At 49.8% G+C, this 17,815-nt stretch overlaps 24 non-coding genes and 2 pseudogenes across 24 annotated transcripts; 9 read left to right on the top strand and 17 right to left on the bottom strand.

Annotated features, from left to right (window-relative positions):
• The first annotated feature begins 5,016 nt into the window (after positions 1–5,016).
• Positions 5,017–5,135, top strand: LOC122761610. Its single transcript, XR_006358575.1, has one exon. It is a non-coding gene; the product is annotated as a 5S ribosomal RNA (ribosomal RNA).
• Positions 5,136–5,256: 121 nt separating this feature from the next.
• On the bottom strand, positions 5,257–5,449 carry LOC122761617. Its single transcript, XR_006358581.1, has one exon. It is a non-coding gene; the product is annotated as a U2 spliceosomal RNA (small nuclear RNA).
• A 182-nt stretch (positions 5,450–5,631) lies between these two features.
• Positions 5,632–5,744, bottom strand: LOC122761623. Its single transcript, XR_006358587.1, has one exon. It is a non-coding gene; the product is annotated as a U5 spliceosomal RNA (small nuclear RNA).
• Positions 5,745–6,391: 647 nt separating this feature from the next.
• LOC122761606 lies at positions 6,392–6,555 on the bottom strand. The gene has a single exon (XR_006358571.1). It is a non-coding gene; the product is annotated as a U1 spliceosomal RNA (small nuclear RNA).
• A 403-nt stretch (positions 6,556–6,958) lies between these two features.
• Positions 6,959–7,077, top strand: LOC122761602. The gene has a single exon (XR_006358568.1). It is a non-coding gene; the product is annotated as a 5S ribosomal RNA (ribosomal RNA).
• A 128-nt stretch (positions 7,078–7,205) lies between these two features.
• Positions 7,206–7,324, top strand: LOC122761600. Its single transcript, XR_006358566.1, has one exon. It is a non-coding gene; the product is annotated as a 5S ribosomal RNA (ribosomal RNA).
• A 118-nt stretch (positions 7,325–7,442) lies between these two features.
• LOC122761616 lies at positions 7,443–7,635 on the bottom strand. Its single transcript, XR_006358580.1, has one exon. It is a non-coding gene; the product is annotated as a U2 spliceosomal RNA (small nuclear RNA).
• A 182-nt stretch (positions 7,636–7,817) lies between these two features.
• Positions 7,818–7,930, bottom strand: LOC122761622. Its single transcript, XR_006358586.1, has one exon. It is a non-coding gene; the product is annotated as a U5 spliceosomal RNA (small nuclear RNA).
• Positions 7,931–8,578: 648 nt separating this feature from the next.
• Positions 8,579–8,726, bottom strand: LOC122761613 (annotated as a pseudogene).
• Positions 8,727–9,373: 647 nt separating this feature from the next.
• Positions 9,374–9,491, top strand: LOC122761605 (annotated as a pseudogene).
• Positions 9,492–9,615: 124 nt separating this feature from the next.
• On the bottom strand, positions 9,616–9,805 carry LOC122761619. Its single transcript, XR_006358583.1, has one exon. It is a non-coding gene; the product is annotated as a U2 spliceosomal RNA (small nuclear RNA).
• A 178-nt stretch (positions 9,806–9,983) lies between these two features.
• Positions 9,984–10,096, bottom strand: LOC122761624. Its single transcript, XR_006358588.1, has one exon. It is a non-coding gene; the product is annotated as a U5 spliceosomal RNA (small nuclear RNA).
• A 639-nt stretch (positions 10,097–10,735) lies between these two features.
• On the bottom strand, positions 10,736–10,899 carry LOC122761609. Its single transcript, XR_006358574.1, has one exon. It is a non-coding gene; the product is annotated as a U1 spliceosomal RNA (small nuclear RNA).
• Positions 10,900–11,306: 407 nt separating this feature from the next.
• On the top strand, positions 11,307–11,425 carry LOC122761604. The gene has a single exon (XR_006358570.1). It is a non-coding gene; the product is annotated as a 5S ribosomal RNA (ribosomal RNA).
• Positions 11,426–11,534: 109 nt separating this feature from the next.
• Positions 11,535–11,653, top strand: LOC122761603. Its single transcript, XR_006358569.1, has one exon. It is a non-coding gene; the product is annotated as a 5S ribosomal RNA (ribosomal RNA).
• A 117-nt stretch (positions 11,654–11,770) lies between these two features.
• LOC122761618 lies at positions 11,771–11,963 on the bottom strand. The gene has a single exon (XR_006358582.1). It is a non-coding gene; the product is annotated as a U2 spliceosomal RNA (small nuclear RNA).
• Positions 11,964–12,884: 921 nt separating this feature from the next.
• Positions 12,885–13,047, bottom strand: LOC122761611. Its single transcript, XR_006358576.1, has one exon. It is a non-coding gene; the product is annotated as a U1 spliceosomal RNA (small nuclear RNA).
• Positions 13,048–13,452: 405 nt separating this feature from the next.
• Positions 13,453–13,571, top strand: LOC122761621. The gene has a single exon (XR_006358585.1). It is a non-coding gene; the product is annotated as a 5S ribosomal RNA (ribosomal RNA).
• Positions 13,572–13,692: 121 nt separating this feature from the next.
• LOC122761615 lies at positions 13,693–13,885 on the bottom strand. The gene has a single exon (XR_006358579.1). It is a non-coding gene; the product is annotated as a U2 spliceosomal RNA (small nuclear RNA).
• A 182-nt stretch (positions 13,886–14,067) lies between these two features.
• LOC122761620 lies at positions 14,068–14,180 on the bottom strand. Its single transcript, XR_006358584.1, has one exon. It is a non-coding gene; the product is annotated as a U5 spliceosomal RNA (small nuclear RNA).
• Positions 14,181–14,827: 647 nt separating this feature from the next.
• LOC122761608 lies at positions 14,828–14,992 on the bottom strand. The gene has a single exon (XR_006358573.1). It is a non-coding gene; the product is annotated as a U1 spliceosomal RNA (small nuclear RNA).
• Positions 14,993–15,395: 403 nt separating this feature from the next.
• LOC122761627 lies at positions 15,396–15,514 on the top strand. Its single transcript, XR_006358591.1, has one exon. It is a non-coding gene; the product is annotated as a 5S ribosomal RNA (ribosomal RNA).
• Positions 15,515–15,875: 361 nt separating this feature from the next.
• LOC122761614 lies at positions 15,876–16,068 on the bottom strand. Its single transcript, XR_006358578.1, has one exon. It is a non-coding gene; the product is annotated as a U2 spliceosomal RNA (small nuclear RNA).
• Positions 16,069–16,251: 183 nt separating this feature from the next.
• On the bottom strand, positions 16,252–16,362 carry LOC122761625. Its single transcript, XR_006358589.1, has one exon. It is a non-coding gene; the product is annotated as a U5 spliceosomal RNA (small nuclear RNA).
• Positions 16,363–17,015: 653 nt separating this feature from the next.
• On the bottom strand, positions 17,016–17,179 carry LOC122761607. Its single transcript, XR_006358572.1, has one exon. It is a non-coding gene; the product is annotated as a U1 spliceosomal RNA (small nuclear RNA).
• Positions 17,180–17,582: 403 nt separating this feature from the next.
• LOC122761601 lies at positions 17,583–17,701 on the top strand. The gene has a single exon (XR_006358567.1). It is a non-coding gene; the product is annotated as a 5S ribosomal RNA (ribosomal RNA).
• The last annotated feature ends 114 nt before the right edge of the window (positions 17,702–17,815 follow it).

Raw genomic sequence — 17,815 nt, 5'->3', positions numbered from 1 at the left:
CTTAAAGGTAAAGTTCAATCAGACGGTGCAATCACTCCCTTATTCTGCTAGGTTTATGACTGCCACTGGTCCTGAATATTTCAGAGTAATCCATGATCGGCAAGTCAAAGTCTGTCGTATGTGCATACAGCCAGGACACATCCTACGGGATTGTTCAGAATTTTGTTGTCACCGCTGTGGAGTCCAGGGGCATTATGCGAGAGAATGCATTAAAACTGTGAGGAGATGTGAGCTTTGCCACAATAATAAAGAAAACTGCATATGTAATGATAGTTATTCTGAATCAAATAATGAGTCAGACTTGGGTGCAGAGCAGGCACAGATGAGCTGTGTAGACAGCTCGGGAGAGGAGGAGGCAGAGGTAAGCTGTGAAGACAGCTTGGGAGAGGAGGAGGTAGAGATGGTGCATACCGAAGCACAAACATGTGAGTCAGCTGATGCGGCCTCCAGTCTCGTCTGTGAGGTGTTTGAAAATCCCACAGAATCTCAGAAAAACACAAGGCGGGAGAGCTCTACTGAGAGCCCCTGTGCGCAACAGCAGAAGCAAGTGAAAAAAAAAACTGAGAACCAGGAAACAGTGCGGGCTGCAAAAGTGCAGAGTGCATCAGCCACCGGCATTGCATCACTCAGCCCTCCCCGCTCCAGTAAGACCTCATCACAATTGCCCCCCCCAAGTGCTGACTCTGATTTTGAAATGGACACCTCACTGATTTCAAACCTAAGAAAAAGACAAATGAAAGGAAAACATGGCAAAAGATCACAAGAAAAACAGAGTAAAAAAAGTTAATAATCATGTCTGACGTGACACTATTTCAATTCACCCTCCTCATGGTCTCGCTGAATGCCTGTGGGCTCTGCAGTAGAGAAAAACTACAGAACTTGTTAACTTCCATCAATTGCGATATACTGTTTCTTCAAGAAACCAAATGGTCAGAATCTCCGTTCAATCTGTTAAAAGACCTGTGGGAGGGTAAGATATATTACAGCAATGCTGAAAGTAATAGGTGTGGTGTCGCCATCCTAATAAAAAAAATGTGTTTGACAAGATAACTGAAATTCATAAGTCTCCTGAGGGGAGACTATTAATAATTGACACTTGGCGTAATGGTACTCAACTGAGATTTATAAATGTCTACGCTCCCAATGTTGAGAGGGACAGGAAACTCTTCTTCAAAGATTTGGAGTACTGGCTAACTGATTCATGTATTATCACAGGTGACTTCAATGTCGCCCTGACCAAAATGGATATATCAGTGAACAATCATTTCAAACAAGACACAAGTAGGGGTTTGCTCATAGACATCATTAAAAAACATGACTTGGTTGATGTATGGCGTATCACTAACCCATTTGTCATTAAATTCTCAAGACATCAAATTACCAATAATTCCCTCAAACAGTCCAGAATAGATTTCACTCTAGCAGGTCCTTCCGCCATTTCCAAAATAAGCACAATCGATTATCAAATAAACACCATGAGTGATCATAATTTCATCAAAATGTCCATGTTTCCAACATTTCAACAAAAAAATGGAGGTGGCTGGTGCTTCAATAACAGTCTACTACAGGACCCTCAATTTAAAAAAAAAATTAACAACTTCCTCCAGAAAGTCTCTGAAGAAATGCGATGGGTTAGTGATGCTTTTGTCTGGTGGGATGAAGTAAAAAAAACGCATCAAAAGACTCTCAATTAACTACAGCAAACACAAACATTGGTTGAATGATTTAGACGAAAAAGATATAAAACAGAAAATAGAAGTTGAGCTTTCTGAAATTGCCCAGAAACCTAACAGGGACCTCACAAATTACATATGGCTCAAGGAACAACTGTCCAATCATTACAAAATAAAGTGTGCAGGGGCAATCACTAGAAGCAGGGTACAAGCATTTGTTGAGGGTGAAAGGTGCACATCCTATTTTTTGGGACTGGAGAAACAACTGCAGAGCAAGGTGTTTATCAAGGAATTAAAAACCAATGACGGCAACTCAATCACAAATCTTGACGAAATATTAACAACAGTTCACTCTTTCTTTCAACAGCTATACTCCAGTAATCATGTCCGTCAGCATGATCAAGAGATGGTAATTAAAGCAATCACTAACAAGCTCGGTACTGAAGACAAAGTCTGGTGTGATCAGCCTCTCACAACAAGTGAAATTGAAGCGACCATTTCTGGCCTTCATAAAAACAAAAGTCCGGGGTTAGATGGACTAACAACAGATTTTTTTCAAGCCTTTAAGGACAAATTATCGCCCATGTTACAATCTGTTTTTCAGGAAATAGACAGCCGGGGCTATGCTCCTGAGACCCTCACATCTGGCCTAATTACAATTGTGTACAAAAACAAAGGGGACAAAACAAATCTGCAAAACTATAGGCCAATCAGTCTTCTTAACACAGACTACAAAATTCTGACCAAAGCACTCGCAAATAAACTCAAAACGGTAATTCCAGGGCTTGTACACCAAGCACAAGCCTACAGCATCCCTAACAGAGACATTTCAGACCCCATTCTTTCCACCAAGTCAGCGCTTTCCCAGATGTCAAAAAGTGGTGGAATATATCTGGGCGTAGACTTTGAAAAAGCTTTCGACCGTGTGGAACATGAATTTCTCTGGGCCGCTCTAAAGCAGTTTGGCTTTGGTCAAAGTTTCATAAAAACAATTCAGGTTTTATACAACAACGCGCACAGTCAAGTCAAAATCAATGGTCTTCTAACCCCAAAAATCAAAATAAACCGATCAATCAGACAAGGATGTCCACTATCTTCTCTTCTGTATAGCCTGGTGGCCGAGCCCTGATAAACCAAAATCAGTCAATCCAAGGCATACGAGCAGACAACGGAGCTGTCTGTAAAATTATCTCCTATGCAGATGATACAAGTATAATGGTCAGACGAGAAGAGCCTTCATGTTGCTCTCGGAATCATACATAATTACTGTGCGGCCTCAGGTGCCAAAATAAATGAAAAAAAATCAACAATAATGTACTGTGGTGTGGTGGCAAGGTCACCAGGCCGATGGCAGTTCAGGGAAGAAAAGGCCAGTGTGAGGGTCCTGGGTGTGTACCTCGGCTGTGACGGAGTGGCTGCCAGGGATCAAACTTGGCATGAGGTGCTTGAAAAAATTAAAAAAACCTTGGGTATGTGGAAGATGAGGAGGCTTACACTCAAAGGTAAAGTGGTGGTGCTCAACTCCCTCATCCTGTCAAAACTAAACCATGTTTTACAAATTCACGACTTGCCAAAACAGACCTTAATTGAAATAAATAATGCCATATCAACCTTTCTGTGGGGGAGCAGACGCAACATGATTGCTCACAAAACAATAATCAACAGTCAAATGGAGGTCTCAACCTCATTGACATAAACACCAGGAAACATTGCTTCAGGGTCAAAATAATAAAAAAACTATTGGACAATAACTCGGATCTCTTCTGGAAACATGAACTCACCCAAACAATAAACTCAATTGGCAGCTGTGAAATTTACAATCTATGTCAAATTCCAACTGGAGCACAAACTGAGCAGCCATCACCCTTCACAAAAGAGGTTCTGCAGGCTTGGGGGTTGGCCAGGCCCCACCTCCTCACATGGGTAATGAGCAAACATCAGCTCTTACAGCTTCCTCTTTTTCACAATCCTGACATCACACACCTTGGTCGACCAATCTCTGGCGGCCCTCTGTCGCGAGAGGGGCTGCACACTTTAGCGGGACTAATCAATAGTCAAGGGGAAATAATCGTGGATGAAATAGTCAGCAGACTCAGAATAAACAAACGACATAGTAAACAATTAACTGAACAGATCTGTCAAAAAATCTCGGATGCAATCCCCCCCCTTTGGCAGCAAGCCTTTTACAGGACCAGTGGCAGCATGCAGGATGACGCCCTTGTTTTTCGCACAAGTGCTCACCCGGACTCAAAAACTCTGTCTGAACTTAATACTAAGTTTTGGTACAGTACACTGCTCATGAAAACAGCTCAAAAACCTACAGCAGAGTCCTACTGGCAGAAGCGCTTTCCTGCTCATAACGTTTTGTCAATCTGGAAAAACATGAAAAGTCCCTTCGCCCACCCTCAAGCCACAAATACCGACTTCAAAATAAGGCACAGACGCATTTTCACGGGTGTTATCCTGCATCAAATCAATAAAACTGCTTATGGGAGGGTTTGCACTGTCTGTAATTTGAACGATGAGACCTTTGACCATCTGTTTCTCACTTGTCCCATCTGCGAGGTCTTCATCGATCGTGTCCGGACCTTCCTCATCAACTGCTGTAAACTAAGGACAATGACATCTGTGGATTGGCAATGGACTTGGCTATTTGGAATCACTAAAGGCACAACTGGTATCAACAAGACAACAATCAACATCATGCTCTCCATCGCAGGCCATACAGTTTTCATCGCCAGGAACTACATCCTACACGAAGATCTGCACATTGACAGATGGCTTCTCTTCACAAGCACAGTCAAAAGTCACTTCCGGCTACTACATGCTGCATACACAAACATTTTTCGGGAGAGGTTCGCAGGTGGGACAACATTGTTTGAGTCTGTGACTGATGACAACATAGTTTTTGGCTTCTAACTTTCTGTTCCGTTTTTTTATTTTTATTTATTTATTTATATTTTTTTTTATTATCATTTTTTTGTTGTGTTAATGCTTGTCTTTTGTGATGGTTACAGTTCAGTTCTCCTTAATCAGTTGTTTTATGTACATGAGTACTCTATTTAATTTTTTCTAAATACCTTTTAATGCACTTGTTTGTCAATTTATGTTTTTGAAAGTATTTTTGATAATAAAAAACAAAAAAAAGGGGTCAGGGTCGGGCCTGGTTAGTACTTGGATGGGAGACCGCCTGGGAATACCAGGTGCTGTAAGCTTTTACACCGCTGTAAGCTTTTACACCGCTGTAAGCTTTTACACCGCTGCTTCCTTACAAGAAACATGCCCCTCCACGAGCAGGGGCCTTGCCTAGTCCATAAAGGCACTCTCTGTCGCCAGCCCCTCGGCTTACGGCCATACCACCCTGAGCACGCCCGATCTCGTCTGATCTCGGAAGCTAAGCAGGGTCGGGCCGGGTTAGTACTTGGATGGGAGACCGCCTGGGAATACCAGGTGCTGTAAGCTTTTACGCTGCTGCTGCTGCTGCTTCCTTACAAGAAACATGGGCTCGCAATTAAATTGACGCACAGGCACGGGTTGATGTCTTTCTGGTTTCAGCTTCGCTTTGCTTTTCACAGAAAAAAGAGAATGGTGCACCGTTCCTGGTGGCACTGCAATACCAGGTCAATGCAAGGAGTGAAGAGAGCAAGCCCCAGTTTTCACCTCCCACTGCTCAAAAATGCATTTAATATTTAATCCCCATATAGAGGACATATCAGATATTAAACTGATAAGAACAGATACTACACTTGATCTTAGCCAAAAGGCCGAGAAGCGATGGCCCACAGGTGTCTGGGGCCAACCCAAGATCTTGGCACACAAGTCAGTTGTTGTGGTGCCATGTTTTTAAGGGCGCATAACAAAGGCTGCTGCTGCTGATCACCTCCGCCCCAAGGTTGACCTAAGTGCACCTCTGAGCCTTGACAGACAGCTGCTTGACATTTGACACACTCAAAGGGCGCAGCCTTACAGCAAAGCCCACCAAAAATAACTTAAACTCTTGAACGTCCCTCTCCACGGAAGTCTTTAGTAAAAGGCGAAAGACTTGTGCATTTTGAAGAGAAACCAGAGTCAACGTAGCCCCTGTCCTGGAGAGCAGCCGAGGAGTCTATCCGCCGGAGTCACCACAGTCTCGGTCGGCCGGCCGGCCGGCCACCTTGGGACGGCCTTCCTTCAACGTTTTTGCTTAGTCGGCCAATAAACCGCCCAGATTTGACTGCATGTTTGGAAGCGCTTTCCTACTGTCGGTTGTGCGCTGCAGTTTTCTATCAGTCGCTGAGGCTGTGGCACATTCCTCGCTCACTGGCACACCTCCAACATTTAGTGGTAGACGTGAGTGCATGAGCAAAGCAGCTCCGTGTCACACTGAGCAGTACAAACTGCCGGGCCATTTCCCACCTCATCCGGGCTTCTGAAATGGTGAGTTGCTCCTGGCATCACTTCAACATCAGGTCACTGCACGGAGTGAACAGAGCAAGCGCCAAAGTATTAACCCTTGGCATGATGGCCATGGATCCATCTCCAACAATCGAGTTCTTCTACAAAGAGTTGGGAAAGGGAGCGTGACATTTGCTTTGAGCTAAAAGACACCACCCACAACCATCACGTTCCCAGCAACTTGGAAAGACTGGGGATGTTGCTCCGCAAGGACGTGAGAAGTTTGGAGATGGGCACACAACGTTGAACTTCGGGCGGCTGACCTTTGCTTACAACGACATCATCGGGGGAAAGCGCGGACGCAGCACCCCACTAGCAAAAATTATGCAGTCAAGACTCCCACGTTTGGGGAATTTGCAGGGGTCAACACAGCCGGAGTGCAATGGCTGAGCCTCGCCCTGGGTGAACCGCCTTCTTGATCATGGTATCTCCCCTGCCAGGTAAGTATGAGGTGTACTCGCCAAACACCGGGTGGCTCTTGCCAGACACAGCTCTTTGGCTGATGGTGCTGGAAATGAATAATCCCAGAGGCCAATGCCTTGACTCAGTTGCTCGTTAATGCTGTGCTATGTTCAACTTCAACCTCCAGCACACATTGGAGAGGAAACACTCGACCTTTTTTACTGGCATACCTGGCTGTCGTTTCCTATAGATTCAGCAACAACTGGACATGACGGCACCAACAGCCGCTTGCCCATCTCGGTGTCGCTTCCCGATACTGGACTAGAGTGTAGCATGTGGTGGAGATAAAGGCTGAAGTGCAGTGTGTCCGAAAGGCTGACTTTTGAGCCCCGCCACGCGCAGGGGGCCTTGCCCAGTCCATAAAAGCAGTCTGTGTCCCCAACCCCCCGGCTTACGGCCATACCACCCTGAGCACGCCCGATCTCGTCTGATCTCGGAAGCCAAGCAGGGTCGGGCCTGGTTAGTACTTGGATGGGAGACCGCCTGGGAATACCAGGTGCTGTAAGCTTTTACACCGCTGCACGCTTTTACACTGCTGCACGCTTTTACACTGCTGCTTCCTTACAAGAAAGATGCCCCTCCGCGAGCAGGGGCCTTGCCTAGTCCATAAAGGCAGTCTCTGTCGCCAGCCCCTCGGCTTACGGCCATACCACCCTGAGCACGCCCGATCTCGTCTGATCTCGGAAGCTAAGCAGGGTCGGGCCGGGTTAGTACTTGGATGGGAGACCGCCTGGGAATACCAGGTGCTGTAAGCTTTTACGCTGCTGCTGCTGCTTCCTTACAAGAAACATGGGCTCGCAATTAAATTGACGCACAGGCACGGGTTGATGTCTTTCTGGTTTCAGCTTCGCTTTGCTTTTCACAGAAAAAAGAGAATGGTGCACCGTTCCTGGTGGCACTGCAATACCAGGTCAATGCAAGGAGTGAAGAGAGCAAGCCCCAGTTTTCACCTCCCACTGCTCAAAAATGCATTTAATATTTAATCCCCATATAGAGGACATATCAGATATTAAACTGATAAGAACAGATACTACACTTGATCTTAGCCAAAAGGCCGAGAAGCGATGGCCCACAGGTGTCTGGGGCCAACCCAAGATCTTGGCACACAAGTCAGTTGTTGTGGTGCCATGTTTTTAAGGGCGCATAACAAAGGCTGCTGCTGCTGATCACCTCCGCCCCAAGGTTGACCTAAGTGCACCTCTGAGCCTTGACAGACAGCTGCTTGACATTTGACACACTCAAAGGGCGCAGCCTTACAGCAAAGCCCACCAAAAATAACTTAAACTCTTGAACGTCCCTCTCCACGGAAGTCTTTAGTAAAAGGCGAAAGACTTGTGCATTTTGAAGAGAAACCAGAGTCAACGTAGCCCCTGTCCTGGAGAGCAGCCGAGGAGTCTATCCGCCGGAGTCACCACAGTCTCGGTCGGCCGGCCGGCCGGCCACCTTGGGACGGCCTTCCTTCAACGTTTTTGCTTAGTCGGCCAATAAACCGCCCAGATTTGACTGCATGTTTGGAAGCGCTTTCCTACTGTCGGTTGTGCGCTGCAGTTTTCTATCAGTCGCTGAGGCTGTGGCACATTCCTCGCTCACTGGCACACCTCCAACATTTAGTGGTAGACGTGAGTGCATGAGCAAAGCAGCTCCGTGTCACACTGAGCAGTACAAACTGCCGGGCCATTTCCCACCTCATCCGGGCTTCTGAAATGGTGAGTTGCTCCTGGCATCACTTCAACATCAGGTCACTGCACGGAGTGAACAGAGCAAGCGCCAAAGTATTAACCCTTGGCATGATGGCCATGGATCCATCCCAAACAATCGAGTTCTTCTACAAAGAGTTGGGAAAGGGAGCGTGACATTTGCTTTGAGCTAAAAGACAACACCCACAACCATCACGTTCCCAGCAACTTGGAAAGACTGGGGATGTTGCGCCGCAAGGACGTGAGAAGTTTGGAGATGGGCACGTTGAACCGGTATTTGTTAGCCTCGCCTAGCGACATCGCCGGAAAGCCTTGGACGCGTAGCGCCCCACTAGCAAAATTATGCAGTCAAGACTCCACGTTTGGGGAATTTGCGAGGGGTCAACACAGCGGTGCAATGGCTGAGCCTGCGCCCTGGGTGAACGCCTTGATCATGGTATCTCCCCTGCCAGGTAAGTATGGGGTGTACTGCGCCAAACGGGTGGCTCTTGCTTGAACTTACTGCAACTCTTTGGCTGATGGTGCTGGAAATGAATAATCGAGGCCAATGCCTTGACTCAGTTGCTTTCGTTAATGCTGTGCTATGTTCAACTTCAACCTCCAGCACCGCATTGGAGGCGCTCGACCTTTTTTACTGGCATACCTGGCTGTAGTTTCCTATAGATTCAGCAACAACTGGACATGACGGCACCAACAGCAGCTTGCCCATCTCGGTGTCGCTTCCCGATACTGGAAGAGAGTGTAGCATGTGGTGGAGATAAAGGCTGAAGTGCAGTGTGTCCGAAAGGCTGACCTTTGAGCCCCTCCACGCGCAGGGGGGCCTTGCCCAGTCCATAAAGGCAGTCTGTGTCCCCAGCCCGACTGCGGCCATACCACCTGAACGCCTTGCGCCCGATCCTGCGTCACCGATCCTGGAAGCCAAACGCGGTCGAGGGCCTGGTTGGTATTGCCGGATGGGAGACAGCCTGGGAATACCAGGTGCTGTAAAAGCTTTCCCACACCCGGCTACCTGCGCTTTTACTGCTGCTTCCTTACAAAAACATGCCCCTCCCGCGAGCAGGGCGCCCCGCACAATCCATAAAGGCACTCTCTGTCGCCAGCCCCTGCGGCTGCGGCCATACCACCCTGAGCGCCCGTCTCGTCTGATCTCGGAAGCTAAGCAGGAGGTCGGGCAGGGTTAGTACTTGGATGGGAGACCGCCTGGGAATACCAGGTGCTGTAAGCTTTTACGCTGCTGCTGCTGCTGCTGCTTCCTTACAAAAAACATGGGCTCGCAATTAAATTGACGCACAGGCACGGGTTGATGTCTTTCTGGTTTCAGCTTCGCTTTGCTTTTCACAGAAAAAAGAGAATGGTGCACCGTTCCTGGTAGCACTGCAATACCAGGTCAATGCAAGGAGTGAAGAGAGCAAGCCCCAGTTTTCACCTCCCACTGCTCAAAAATGCATTTAATATTTAATCCCCATATAGAGGACATATCAGATATTAAACTGATAAGAACAGATACTACACTTGATCTTAGCCAAAAGGCGGCGATAGCCTGAGTGTCTAAGGGCCCAGCAAGATCTTAGCACACAAGTCAGTTGTTGTGGTGCCATGTTTTTAAGGGCGCATAACAAAGGCTGCTGCTGCTGATCACCTCCGCCCCAAGGTTGACCTAAGTGCACCTCTGAGCCTTGACAGCCAGCTGCTTGACATTTGACACACTCAAAGGGCGCAGCCTTACAGCAAAGCCCACCAAAAATAACTTAAACTCTTGAACGTCCCTCTCCACGGAAGTCTTTAGTAAAAGGCGAAAGACTTGTGCATTTTGAAGAAAAACCAGAGTCAACGTAGCCCCTGTCCTGGAGAGCAGCCGAGGAGTCTATCCGCCGGAGTCACCACAGTCTCGGTCGGCCGGCCGGCCGCCTTAAGGGCCGAGCCTTCCTTCAGCGTTTTGAGTCGGCCAATAAACATGGGTGACTGCATGTTTGGAAGCGCTTTCCTACTGTCGGTTGTCCGCGCTGCAGTTTTCTATCGATGCGCTGAGGCTGTGGCACATTCCTTTCAGCTCACTGGCACACCTCAACATTTAGTGGTAGGCGTGGGTGCATGAGCAAAGCAGCTCCGTGTCACACTGGGCGAGTACAAACTGCGGGCCATTTCCCCACCTCATCCGGAGAAAGCTACAAGTGGTGAGTTGCTCCTGCAATCACTTCAACATCAGGTCACTGCTGCGAGGTGAACAGGCAAGCGTATTAACCCTTGGCATGATGGCCATGGATCCATCTCAACAATCAGGTTCTTCTACAAAGAGTTGGGAAAGGGAGCGTGACATTTGCTTTGAGCTGAAAGACAACACCCACAACCATCACGTTCCCAGCAACTTGGAAAGACTGGGGATGTTGCTCCGCAAGGACGTGTGAAGTTTGGAGATGGGCACACAACGTTGAACTTCGGGCGGCTGACCTTTGCTTACAACGACATCATCGGGGGAAAGCGCGGACGCAGCACCCCACTAGCAAAAATTATGCAGTCAAGACTCCCCCGTTTGGGGAATTTGCAGGGGTCAACACAGCCGGAGTGCAATGGCTGAGCCTCGCCCTGGGTGAACCGCCTTCTTGCTCATGGTATCTCCCCTGCCAGGTAAGTATGAGGTGTACTCGCCAAACACCCGTCCCGCCAGACACAGCTCTTTGGCTGATGGTGCTGGAAATGAATAATCCTGCAGAAGGCCAATGCCTTGGCTCAATTTATACCGTTATTAACAACACTTGCTATGTTCAGCAGCCGCCAGCGCACATTGGAGAAACACTTCGACCTTTTTACTGGCGCACCTGGCTGTAGATTTCCTATAGATTCGGCAACAGCTGGACATGGCCGGCACCAACAGCGCTTACCCATCACCGGTGTAAGCTTTACGATGCTGTGGACTAGAGTGTAGCATGTGGTGGAGATAAAGGCTGAAGTGCAGTGTGTCCGAAAGGCTGACTTTTGAGCCCCGCCACGCGCAGGGGGCCTTGCCCAGTCCATAAAAGCAGTCTGTGTCCCCAACCCCCCGGCTTGCGGCCATACCACCCTGAGCACGCCCGATCTCGTCTGATCTCGGAAGCCAAGCAGGGTCGGGCCTGGTTAGTACTTGGATGGGAGACCGCCTGGGAATACCAGGTGCTGTAAGCTTTTACACCGCTGCACGCTTTTACACTGCTGCTTCCTTACAAGAAACATGCCCCTCCCCGAGCAGGGGCCTTGCCTGGTCATGAGGCACTCTCTGTGGCCAGCCCCTGCGGCTTACGGCCATACCACCCTGAGCACGCCTGATCTCGTCTGATCTCGGAAGCTAAGCAGGGTCGGGCCGGGTTAGTACTTGGATGGGAGACCGCCTGGGAATACCAGGTGCTGTAAGCTTTTACACCGCTGATGCTGCTTCCTTACAAGAAACATGGGCTCGCAATTAAATTGACGCACAGGCACGGGTTGATGTCTTTCTGGTTTCAGCTTCGCTTTGCTTTTCACAGAAAAAGAGAATGGTGCACCGTTCCTGGTGGCACTGCAATACCAGGTCAATGCAAGGAGTGAAGAGAGCAAGCCCCAGTTTTCACCTCCCACTGCTCAAAAATGCATTTAATATTTAATCCCCATATAGAGGACATATCAGATATTAAACTGATAAGAACAGATACTACCCTTGATCTTAGCCAAAAGGCCGAGAAGCGATGGCCCACAGGTGTCTGGGGCCAACCCAAGATCTTGGCACACAAGTCAGTTGTTGTGGTGCCATGTTTTTAAGGGCGCATAACAAAGGCTGCTGCTGCTGATCACCTCCGCCCCAAGGTTGACCTAAGTGCACCTCTGAGCCTTGACAGACAGCTGCTTGACATTTGACACACTCAAAGGGCGCAGCCTTACAGCAAAGCCCACCAAAAATAACTTAAACTCTTGAACGTCCCTCTCCCGCGGAAGTCTTCAAAGGCGAAAGACTTGTGCATTTGAAGAAACCAGAATCCAGCGTAGCCCCTGTCCTGGAGAGCAGCCGAGGAGTCTATCCGCCGGAGTCACCACAGTCTCGGTCACCTTGGGACGGCCTTCCTTCAACGTTTTTGCTTAGTCGGCCAATAAACCGCCCAGATTTGACTGCATGTTTGGAAGCGCTTTCCTACTGTCGGTTGTGCGCTGCAGTTTTCTATCAGTCGCTGAGGCTGTGGCACATTCCTCGCTCACTGGCGCACCTCCAACATTTAGTGGTAGACGTGAGTGCATGAGCAAAGCAGCTCCGTGTCACACTGAGCGGTACAAACTGCCGGGCCATTTCCCACCTCATCCGGGCTTCTGAAATGGTGAGTTGCTCCTGGCATCACTTCAACATCAGGTCACTGCACGGAGTGAACAGAGCAAGCGCCAAAGTATTAACCCTTGGCATGATGGCCATGGATCCATCTCCAACAATCGAGTTCTTCTACAAAGAGTTGGGAAAGGGAGCGTGACATTTGCTTTGAGCTAAAAGACAGCACCCACAACCATCACGTTCCCAGCAACTTGGAAAGACTGGGGATGTTGCTCCGCAAGGACGTGAGAAGTTTGGAGATGGGCACACAACGTTGAACTTCGGGCGGCTGACCTTTGCTTACAACGACATCATCGGGGGAAAGCGCGGACGCAGCACCCACTAGCAAAAATTATGCAGTCAAGACTCCCACGTTTGGGGAATTTGCAGGGGTCAACACAGCCGGAGTGCAATGGCTGAGCCTCGCCCTGGGTGAACCGCCTTCTTGATCATGGTATCTCCCCTGCAAGGTAAGTATGAGGTGTACTCGCCAAACACCGGGTGGCTCTTGCCAGACACAGCTCTTTGGCTGATGGTGCTGGAAATGAATAATCCCAGGAGCCAATGCTTGCCGGCTCAGTTGCTCGTTAATGCTGTGCTATGTTCAACTTCAACCCCCAGCACACATTGGAGAGGAAACACTCGACCTTTTTTACTGGCATACCTGGCTGGCGTTTCCTATAGATTCAGCAACAACTGGACATGACGGCACCAACAGCCGCTTGCCCATCTCGGTGTCGCTTCCCGATACTGGACTAGAGTGTAGCATGTGGTGGAGATAAGGGCTGAAGTGCAGTGTGTCCGAAAGGCTGACTTTTGAGCCCCGCCACGCGCAGGGGGCCTTGCCCAGTCCATAAAAGCAGTCTGTGTCCCCAACCCCCCGGCTTACGGCCATACCACCCTGAGCACGCCCGATCTCGTCTGATCTCGGAAGCTAAGCAGGGTCGGGCCGGGTTAGTACTTGAATGGGAGACCGCCTGGGAATACCAGGTGCTGTAAGCTTTTACGCTGCTGCTGCTGCTGCTTCCTTACAAGAAACATGGGCTCGCAATTAAATTGACGCACAGGCACGGGTTGATGTCTTTCTGGTTTCAGCTTCGCTTTGCTTTTCACAGAAAAAAGAGAATGGTGCACCGTTCCTGGTGGCACTGCAATACCAGGTCAATGCAAGGAGTGAAGAGAGCAAGCCCCAGTTTTCACCTCCCACTGCTCAAAAATGCATTTAATATTTAATCCCCATATAGAGGACATATCAGATATTAAACTGATAAGAACAGATACTACACTTGATCTTAGCCAAAAGGCCGAGAAGCGATGGCCCACAGGTGTCTGGGGCCAACCCAAGATCTTGGCACACAAGTCAGTTGTTGTGGTGCCATGTTTTTAAGGGCGCATAACAAAGGCTGCTGCTGCTGATCACCTCCGCCCCAAGGTTGACCTAAGTGCACCTCTGAGCCTTGACAGACAGCTGCTTGACATTTGACACACTCAAAGGGCGCAGCCTTACAGCAAAGCCCACCAAAAATAACTTAAACTCTTGAACGTCCCTCTCCACGGAAGTCTTTAGTAAAAGGCGAAAGACTTGTGCATTTTGAAGAGAAACCAGAGTCAACGTAGCCCCTGTCCTGGAGAGCAGCCGAGGAGTCTATCCGCCGGAGTCACCACAGTCTCGGTCGGCCGGCCGGCCGGCCACCTTGGGACGGCCTTCCTTCAACGTTTTTGCTTAGTCGGCCAATAAACCGCCCAGATTTGACTGCATGTTTGGAAGCGCTTTCCTACTGTCGGTTGTGCGCTGCAGTTTTCTATCAGTCGCTGAGGCTGTGGCACATTCCTCGCTCACTGGCACACCTCCAACATTTAGTGGTAGACGTGAGTGCATGAGCAAAGCAGCTCCGTGTCACACTGAGCAGTACAAACTGCCGGGCCATTTCCCACCTCATCCGGGCTTCTGAAATGGTGAGTTGCTCCTGGCATCACTTCAACATCAGGTCACTGCACGGAGTGAACAGAGCAAGCGCCAAAGTATTAACCCTTGGCATGATGGCCATGGATCCATCTCCAACAATCGAGTTCTTCTACAAAGAGTTGGGAAAGGGAGCGTGACATTTGCTTTGAGCTGAAAGACAACACCCACAACCATCACGTTCCCAGCAACTTGGAAAGACTGGGGATGTTGCTCCGCAAGGACGTGAGAAGTTTGGAGATGGGCTCACAACGTTGAACTTCGGGCGGCTGACCTTTGCTTACAACGACATCATCGGGGGAAAGCGCGGACGCAGCACCCCACTAGCAAAAATTATGCAGTCAAGACTCCCACGTTTGGGGAATTTGCAGGGGTCAACACAGCCGGGAGTGCAATGGCTGAGCCTCGCCCTGGGTGAACCGCCTTCTTGATCATGGTATCTCCCCTGCCAGGTAAGTATGAGGTGTACTCGCCAAACACCGGGTGGCTCTTGCCAGACACAGCTCTTTGGCTGATGGTGCTGGAAATGAATAATCCCAGAGGCCAATGCCTTGACTCAGTTGCTCGTTAATGCTGTGCTATGTTCAACTTCAACCTCCAGCACACATTGGAGAGGAAACACTCGACCTTTTTTACTGGCATACCTGGCTGTCGTTTCCTATAGATTCAGCAACAACTGGACATGACGGCACCAACAGCCGCTTGCCCATCTCGGTGTCGCTTCCCGATACTGGACTAGAGTGTAGCATGTGGTGGAGATAAAGGCTGAAGTGCAGTGTGTCCGACAGGCTGACTTTTGAGCCCCGCCACGCGCAGGGGGCCTTGCCCAGTCCATAAAAGCAGTCTGTGTCCCCAACCCCCCGGCTTACGGCCATACCACCCTGAGCACGCCCGATCTCGTCTGATCTCGGAAGCCAAGCAGGGTCGGGCCGGGTTAGTACTTGGATGGGAGACCGCCTGGGAATACCAGGTGCTGTAAGCTTACAGCTGCAGCTTTTTACACTACTGCTTCGTACAAAAACATGCCTCCACGAGCAGGGGCCTTGCCTGAATCCATAAAGGCACTCTCTGTGTAAAGCCAGCCCCTGGAAGCTGCGGCCGCACCACCCCTAAGGCATGCGATCTGCGTCTGATCACTGCGGGCTTCAGGGTGGGGCGGGGTGTTAAGAGTACTTGGATGGGGGCCGCCTGGGGAATGCCAGGTGCTGTAAGCTTTTACGCTGCGGCTGCTGCTGCTGCTTCCTTACAAGAAACATGGGCTCGCAATTAAATTGACGCACAGGCACGGGTTGATGTCTTTCTGGTTTCAGCTTCGCTTCGCTTTGCTTTTCACAGAAAAAAGAGAATGGTGCACCGTTCCTGGTGGCACTGCAATACCAGGTCAATGCAAGGAGTGAAGAGAGCAAGCCCCAGTTTTCACCTCCCACTGCTCAAAAATGCATTTAATATTTAATCCCCATATAGAGGACATATCAGATATTAAACTGATAAGAACAGATACTACACTTGATCTTAGCCAAAAGGCCGAGAAGCGATGGCCCACAGGTGTCTGGGGCCAACCCAAGATCTTGGCACACAAGTCAGTTGTTGTGGTGCCATGTTTTTAAGGGCGCATAACAAAGGCTGCTGCTGCTGATCACCTCCGCCCCAAGGTTGACCTAAGTGCACCTCTGAGCCTTGACAGACAGCTGCTTGACATTTGACACACTCAAAGGGCGCAGCCTTACAGCAAAGCCCACCAAAATAACTTAAACTCTTGAACGTCCCTCTCCACGGAAGTCTTTAGTAAAAGGCGAAAGACTTGTGCATTTTGAAGAGAAACCAGAGTCAACGTAGCCCCTGTCCTGGAGAGCAGCCGAGGAGTCTATCCGCCGGAGTACCCACAGTCTCGGTCGGCCGGCCGGCCGGCCACCTTGGGACGGCCTTCCTTCAACGTTTTTGCTTAGTCGGCCAATAAACCGCCCGGGTACGGCTACGCTGGGAAGCGCTTTCCTACTGTCGGTTGTCGCGGCTGCAGTTTTCTGCTATCAGTCAGCTGGGAGAACGTGGCGCATTCACCGCTCACCTGGCACACCTCAACATTTAATTGGTAGGCGTGGTGCATGAGCAAAAGCAACTCCGTGTCACTAGGCAGTACAAACTGCCAGGGCCATTTCCCACCTCATCCGGGCTTCTGAAATGGTGAGTTGCTCCTGGCATCACTTCAACATCAGGTCACTGCACGGAGTGAACAGAGCAAGCGCCAAAGTATTAACCCTTGGCATGATGGCCATGGATCCATCTCCAACAATCGAGTTCTTCTACAAAGAGTTGGGAAAGGGAGCGTGACATTTGCTTTGAGCTGAAAGACAACACCCACAACCATCACGTTCCCAGCAACTTGGAAAGACTGGGGATGTTGCTCCGCAAGGACGTGAGAAGTTTGGAGATGGGCACACAACGTTGAACTTCGGGCGGCTGACCTTTGCTTACAACGACATCATCGGGGGAAAGCGCGGACGCAGCACCCCGCTAGCAAAAATTATGCAGTCAAGACTCCCACGTTTGGGGAATTTGCAGGGGTCAACACAGCCGGAGTGCAATGGCTGAGCCTCGCCCTGGGTGAACCGCCTTCTTGATCATGGTATCTCCCCTGCCAGGTAAGTATGAGGTGTACTCGCCAAACACCGGGTGGCTCTTGCCAGACACAGCTCTTTGGCTGATGGTGCTGGAAATGAATAATCCCAGAGGCCAATGCCTTGACTCAGTTGCTCGTTAATGCTGTGCTATGTTCAACTTCAACCTCCAGCACACATTGGAGAGGAAACACTCGACCTTTTTTACTGGCATACCTGGCTGTCGTTTCCTATAGATTCAGCAACAACTGGACATGACGGCACCAACAGCCGCTTGCCCATCTCGGTGTCGCTTCCCGATACCGGACTAGAGTGTAGCATGTGGTGGAGATAAAGGCTGAAGTGCAGTGTGTCCGAAAGGCTGACTTTTGAGCCCCGCCACGCGCAGGGGGCCTTGCCCAGTCCATAAAAGCAGTCTGTGTCCCCAACCCCCGGGCTTACGGCCATACCACCCTGAGCACGCCCGATCTCGTCTGATCTCGGAAGCCAAGCAGGGTCGGGCCTGGTTAGTACTTGGATGGGAGACCGCCTGGGAATACCAGGTGCTGTAAGCTTTTACACCGCTGCACGCCTTTACACTGCTGCTTCCTTACAAGAAACATGCCCCTCCACGAGCAGGGGCCTTGCCTAGTCCATAAAGGCACTCTCTGTCGCCAGCCCCTCGGCTT

Source organism: Solea senegalensis, unplaced genomic scaffold (assembly GCF_019176455.1).
Source record: "Solea senegalensis isolate Sse05_10M unplaced genomic scaffold, IFAPA_SoseM_1 scf7180000014839, whole genome shotgun sequence".
NCBI classification, from domain to species: Eukaryota; Metazoa; Chordata; class Actinopteri; order Pleuronectiformes; family Soleidae; genus Solea; species Solea senegalensis.
This window is presented reverse-complemented; position numbering and strand designations above follow the sequence as displayed.